This window comes from Hemiscyllium ocellatum, chromosome 3 (genome assembly GCF_020745735.1).
Source record: "Hemiscyllium ocellatum isolate sHemOce1 chromosome 3, sHemOce1.pat.X.cur, whole genome shotgun sequence".
NCBI classification, from domain to species: domain Eukaryota; kingdom Metazoa; phylum Chordata; class Chondrichthyes; order Orectolobiformes; family Hemiscylliidae; genus Hemiscyllium; species Hemiscyllium ocellatum.
The window spans coordinates 56,130,463-56,138,150 of record NC_083403.1 but is presented as its reverse complement, the minus strand read 5'-3'; positions in this window follow the sequence as shown (position 1 = coordinate 56,138,150).

Below are 7,688 nucleotides of genomic sequence, written 5' to 3'. Positions count from 1 at the left end.
GCAACTAACTATTGTTTGACTTAGAGTCATAGAGATATACAGCACAGAAACAAACTCTTTGGTCCAACTCAGCCATGCTAACCAGACATCCTAGATAAATCTAGTCCCCTTTGGCAACACTTGGCTCATATCCCTCCAAAGCTTTCCTATTCATATAAACATCCAGATGTCTTTTAAATGTTGTAATTGCACTAGCCTCTATCACTTCCTCTGGCAGCCCATTCCAAAAACACACCACCCTCTGTGTGAACAAGTTGTCTCTTAGGTCCCTTTTAAATGTTCCCCTGTTACCTTAAAACTCTATGCCCTCTAGTTTTGGACTCACTCGCCCCAGGGAAAATACTTTGTCTATTTATTCTATCCATACCCCTCTTGATTTCATAAATGTCTATAAGGTTATCCCTTAGCCTCCGACACTCCAGAGAAAATAGCTCAAGTCTATTCAGCCTCTTGCTGAATAGCTCAAACTCTCAAATCCTGGCAACATCCTTGTAAATCTCTTCTGAACCTTTCAATTTTCACAACATCCTTCCATTTAGCAGGGAGTTGAACATTGCATGCAGTATTCCAATAAAGACTGAACAAATGTCCTGCACAGCCACAACATGACCTCTCAACTCCCATACTCAATGCACTGACCAGTAAAGGCAAGCATACCAAACGCCTTCTTCAATCTCCTTTCTACCTGTGACTCCACTTTCAAGGAACTATGAACCTGCACTCCAAGATCTCTTTGTTCAGCAACACTCCCCATACCTTTAAGTGTATGGAAAGAATACATCCTGCATCTTGATTGATCCACCTCTTATAATTCCTGCTTTCATACACAATTTGATCAAACTGGGATAACCTGCAAATTTCAAAGAAATGCAAATCAACAATAAACAGGTTAAGTAATATTCCATTTTGGAACCTAATGAGAATTAGACAGGAAGAACAAACACATAATACAATTGAGTGCAATGAATATAAGATTGAGTGGACTCAATCTCCAATAGTTTTAAATCCAAAAAGACTTGATAAGTTCAGAATACATTCAAGATTTTCAGTGCACGTCAAATCCAAGATTTACAGCACCAATCACTGAAGACAGCAGTCTTTGACTCTAACAATCTGGGAGGGTTTGTGGAAAATCCTCAAATCTGGCTGCCCAGAGGAATGCATCACCATTCTTCACCTACTTCTTGAAGACCTGCGAGTCAATGGATCCACCATACATCAATATGAGTGCAAACAGGATTGTATCATCAAACCATTGTTTTTCTCCACCTTCCTTGCCACAACACTCCACCCCATCTCTATGAAGCTCCCCATCAGAGTGAGCTAACCAACAGACTGAACAGGAAACAGAAACTTTTGGTGCCTCCAGACCAAAACCAAGATTAGGCAGCATCAGAGGAGCAGGAGAGTCAATGCTTTGGGCTGATGAAGGGCTTATGCCCGAAACATCGACCCTCCTGCTTCTTGAATGCTTCCTGATCTGCTGTGCTTTTCCAGCGCCACCCTTTGCGACTCTGATTCACCAGCACCTGCAGTCCTCACTTCCTTCCAGAACCAAGGTTCCCCAGCTTTTGTCATCGAGCTGCAGTATGTAGTGAACACTGACATGTATATGCATTTGGAGGTCAACATACAAGTCATCATCAATGCATTCATTGAGGGGTATGAGGGAATGCGCCTCAGACTAAACATTTTGAAAACAAAGTTTCTCTACCAGCTCACTCTTGCAATGAAACACTGTCACTGACTATCAAAATCCATGATGAGCCCCTGGACAACAAGGATCATTTTGCAACCTCAGGAGCTTCTGCTTTATGTGAGCAGACATTGACAATAAAGTCCAACATCAAATCTAATGCATCAGTGCAGCCTTTGGATGCTTGAGGAAGAAAATGTTCAAAGTCTGAGACCTCAGACCCAGCATCAACCTCATAACCTGCAGAGCAGCCATGTTCCCCACCGTCCTGCAACATCAGCAATATGGACCATGTACAGCAGATACCTCAGATCCCTCGATAGGTATTCCCCCTATATATGCACTGGTCAGATAAGCTTGCCAACATGAGCATCCTCTCCCAGGCCAGTATCTTCAGTATTGAGGCACTGGCCATGTACAACAAGCTGTGATGGGCGGGCCACATTGTCTGCATGTTGACAAAGTGTCCCTGAACAAGTTCTCTACTCTGAGCTCTGCAACAGTAAGCGAACATAAAAAGGGCAAAGGAAACACCACAGGGACACCCTGAAAGACTCCCTAAACAAAAGCGACATCCCCATAGACACATGAGAACCACTTGCACTAGAATACACAAACTGGAAAAGGAGCACTGCAAAGGTGCCAAACACTTTGAGCGTTACCAAATGGAGGCCAAGCACAGGTTGCAGAAAGGGTACACAGAATCCAGGGTGGCCCATATATCTGCCTCCTCAAACACCACACACCTCACCTTTGGCTGATACGTCTGTGGCACTAGGATTGGACTATTCAGCCACCACAGAACCTAAGCTCCCATCATGTCCCTGCTTCCCCACCAACCCCCACAGTAGAAGCAAATCATATCTGACCCTAAGGGACTACCAGAGAAAGAAAGATTTATGTGGATGTCAATTCTACTGCACCTTCTCAAACTTTGAACTATAATCTCAAGTGAACAATGCAACTACACTTGTATGTGGGTACAATGGAGAATTTTCCAATATCCCTTTCACAGGCACTTGTTGGTTAAGAATATGACAGTTGCAGCCAAATATTTCCTCATTTATCAAATGTGAACTGAAACAAGCAAGCTCAGAAAGTGAAGTAAGAGCACAGCTGCAAAATAAACTTGCTGTCCTTAAGCAATCAATGCAGAAAAGTCTAACACTGCCCAGGAACTTACATGGATGGCTTAAATGAAGAAAACAATATTTTGTCTGTCCAATTTGTAAAATAATGTCAGAATTGTTAAGAAAATACTTGATTCACGGGAAAGTGAAGGATTGGATTCAGCCAACTTCTAACAAATGAGTCATTCATGAAAACACCACATTTGATGACCTATCAAAACATTGGAGGATAAATATTAAGGTTGTTCCATTAGGAAAAACAATTGTACAAAATGTTTCATTTGGCTTTTTTGATAATACACAAGGTGGGATAAGGCTCAAATCTAACGTGGTCTCAAAACCCTTAGGAAGAGTAAATTTAAATTTTGAGTTGGTGTTGAGAGTGCATGCTGAATCTTCATTGAAAATATGTATGTTCTGTTTCGCGAGTATGATGCTGGAAAAGCTCAGCAGGTCAGGCAGCATCCGAGGAGCAGGGGAAGCGACATTTCGGGCATAAGCCCTTCATCCTGATGGACTTATGCCTGAAACATCGATTCTCCTGCTCCTTATATGCTGCCTGACCTGCTGTGCTTTTCCAGCACCATACTCTTGACTCTGATCTCCAGTCCTGCAGTCCTCACTTTCTCCCTGTATATGTTCTTTGCAAGTTGAACAATCAAATAACAGTGCAGGTGACTGGAAAGACTAACTTATCTCAACAAAAGTTAGACTTGCAAAAGGTCAGTCTGATCACACACCAAAAATTACTTTTGAAATATATTTTTTCCAGACTAAATTCCAAACAAAATTCAGGAAAAATTATCTAAGAGCATTACAAACACACAGGTAAAACCATTCTTTGTTTAGTGTGTGTATGGTGCTGCCAAGAATGGGATGCTAACAAAATCATGCCCAAATTTAAAAAGAAGCTCCCCATAAGAAAATATGTAACATGAATTGGGTTACATTATTTTTTCAGATCCATTCTTATTAACGTAATGAAAATTGTTTTATCAACATTTAAAGTATTGGAACTATTTAAAGCAATGGAAGATTGCTTGAATGAGACTGTAGAAGACTCATCACTATTGGAGTCAATGAAAGTAACTGTTGGAACTAATGGCGGGAGAGCTGATGGAGAATGGCATTACACTTGATTGTTGACATTACTTAAAAAGTGGTCCATTGTAAACTGCTTATCAAACTTCTGACTTTGCTTGCATCTGTAAATAGTAATATTCAATAACTTTATCCACTTAATGGTAAGCATCAAAGATTTACCATGGGATAACCAGGAAGTAAACACTATTAGCAACTTAAATTATTCAGGTGCTCGGAATCAATGAGTTATGTTGAAGGAAGAATACCTTGTTTACATTTCTAGTTGAATCATCCAAAGCATATCACAATGCCTCACAACGCCAAGGACCCAGGTTTGATACCAACTTTGGGTAACTATCTGTGTAGAGTTTGCACGCTCTCTCCATGCCTACATGTGTTTCCTTCCCACAGTCGAAGGATGTGCAGATTCGGTGGATTGGCCATGCTAGAAATTGATCTGTAGTGTCCAAGGATGTATAGGTTAGCTGTGGTTAAAAAAAAACAATTAAGAGTCTGGGGATGTGTTAGGGGGTGCTCTTCAAAGGGTGGTGCAGACCAAATGGGTCAAATGGTCACTTACTGCACTATCGAGATTCTCTGTTTTTATGATTTGATGAAACAATGATTCAGGCTGGAGTCTTAATTTGAAGGTTAGTTTGTTTATGTTATCTCAGTGTCATAGTTGAAAGAAGAGATAATTCAGTTATAGGAGTCATAAAGAAATGACATGGCGAAGATTTACTCTCGCTTGCATCTGATGGAAAAAGTGGACAGTTGTCCTGCTGGAGTATTGTGGCGGATCCAACCAGATTTCGTCCTTAAACATAGTCATAGAATCATATAGTACAGAAACAGACCCGTTGATCCAAACAGTCCGTGCCAAACATAATACCAAACTAAACTAGTCCCGCCTGCCTGCTCTTGTCCCATATCCTCCAAACCTCTTCTATTCATCTAAGTATCTTTCAAACATGGTAACTGTACCTGCATCCACCACTTCCTCAGCAAGTTCATTTCACATGTGAATCACCATCTGTGTAAAGAAAATTGCCCTCAAATCTTTTTGAAAAATCTGCTCTCTCATCTTAAAAATATGCCCCTTAGTTTTTAAATCCCCATCTTAGGAAAAGGACACCTACCCTTAACCCTATCAATATCTCTCATGATTTTATAGACCTCTATAAGGTCACCTCTCAATCTCCTATACTCCAGTGAAAATGTCCCGGTCTATCAAGCCTTTCTTTATAACTCAAACCTTCCATATCTGGTAACATCCTGGTAAATCACTTCTGAAACCTCTATAGCTTAATAATATCATTTATATAAAAGGGCAATCAGAACTGGACATGGTACTGCAGAAGAAGCTTCATCAATGTTCTGCACAATCCCAACATAACTTACCAACTCCTAGACTCAACATTCCCAAAGGATTGTAACAAGTTACAACACCATCTATACTTCCTGATGCCTCTCAAAGGCAGCTAATATTATAAAAGATGCCTCCCACCCTGGTTATAATCTTTTCCAACCTATTCCATCAGGAATAGAATACAAAAGCTTAAACACACGTACCAACAGTTTCAAGGACAGCTTCTTCCCCGCTGTTACTAGACTTCTGAATGGAACTCTCAAACTTCAAATCTAATGTTGATCTTGCTTTTTGTGCACCTTCTTTGAAGCCATAACTTTGTATTCCTCACTCTGTTCACCCTATGATCTTTGTACATTAAGATCTACTTGTACTGCACAAAAAACAAAACTTTTCACTGTACTTAAGTACATGTGACAATAATAAATCAAATCAAATCAAATCACAAATTCAATGAACTAACATGTTTTCTGGCAGAAAGTACCATCATAATCCTGCTGAATCAGACATATCAGCCCTATTCATTATCAGTTTTCTGTGCTTTGATAGTGTTGGTGAAATATTACTGATGGTATTCAAAATTGCTTTGTTGAGGTGTGAAAGAAGAGTTTTTTGAATATTCAATAATGATCTGATTAGCAACCTGCCTAACTCATCTGCCACTAAAACTTCAATCTATGCCTTTGTTCTCCAAATTTAATTATTCAAATGCTAATCTGGCGAGCCCTAACCTTTAGTACTTGTAAACTAGGTCAGTTGAAATGCTACTGCCTGTGTATTAACTTGCTCACTATCCATCTTTGCACATCACCCATCTGCTCATTGATCTAACCTGGTTTCTGATTAAACAATGCTGTAACTTTAAAACTCTCCATCTTGTTTTGAAATTGCTCCTTGCTATCACTTCTCACTATTATGTATTCTCTTCTAGCCCTTAAACCATCAAAATCTAGCTTCTTGAGAATCCTAAGCTAAAATGTGTCAATATTGGTAGCTGTGCTTTCCATAGCTTGGCCCCCAACTTTAGAATTTCTTCCTAAACTGTTTTCTCTATTTTCTTTTTTAGGATACTTCATAAAACTTACCCCTTTGAGCAATCTCTTTGGATGATCCTTTCTAATATCTTGTTATGTGCTTCATTGTCAGATATTGTATTATAATATTCTTGTTTGGGCCCTAGGGGTGGGCAGCATGGTGGCTCAGTGGTTAGCACTACTGCATCACAATACCAGGGTGTCAGGTTTGATTCCAGCCCCGGGTGACTGCGTGGAGTTTGCACATTCTCCCTGTGTCTGCGTGGGTTTCCTCCAGGTGCTCCAGTTTCCTCCCACAGTCCAAAGATGTGCAGGCCAGTGAATTGGCCATGCTAAATTGCCCATAGTGTTAGGTACATTTGTCAGAGAGAGAGATGGGTCTGGGTGAGTTACTCTTCAGAGGGTCAATGTGGACTGGTTGGGCTGAAGGGACTGTTTCCACACTGTAGGGAATCTAATTTAATTTAGCTAAAGGTGTTATAAGACAAGTTACTGGACTTGAAATGTTAACTTTGTTTTCTCTCCACAGATGTGACCAGACTTACTGAGTTTCTCCAGCAATTCCTGTTTTTATTTGAAGTTTTTTGTTATTTATGAGAACTGATACTATTTGCCATGATTCTTAAGTGAGTAAGTCTGCCCAAGCAATACTCTAATTATAAAATCAGAGCCAAGTGATTTTGCTCCACAGTGATACTAAAGTTATTGTGTAAGAAAAATCCAGTGTCATGGCCTACCCTGATTCCTTAACTTGGCATGTGAGACTCAGTTAAGCAGTGGCCTCAATGTCAGGTGGGATTAAAATGCAGTGGGAATCTAATGGATCTCAAATTCCTTTTAAAAACCATTTAGATATCATGCTAGGTTAATGTTTTGTGCAGTGTCGAGCACCTTTCTCTGGAAGTCTTTCCTCTTTGAACTTTGGTTGAGTTGTGCCTTGACTTTAAGTTTAGCATCAGCATTATTCAGAAATTGTTTTGCATTATTGCTGAGCCTGTAGTATAAATTACACCATTTAATGACACTTCGTCGAAATGCAGCATGGAGAAATACATTGCCAAAGGTACTGTTATTTGGATAAAATCATAAACCAATCCCTGTCTGTCTGCTGAAACAGTTCAGATGGATGCTAACTTTAAATTGATTGTCGCATGTGTAATACTTTGACATGTTTTGGAAAAAGTGTTCAGGCATTTTTTTTCCCCAAAATTATGTTCCAAACAAATGGAATGTATCTGATCACCAAAATAAATCTGATTACTATTATCTTGTCAAATATTAAATTCACATCAATTAGTCTTCATTTATAACAAAATATAACAAAAATGACCAATTCATATTGGCTGGAGACAGCATGTGATTTTATTTTGTTTATA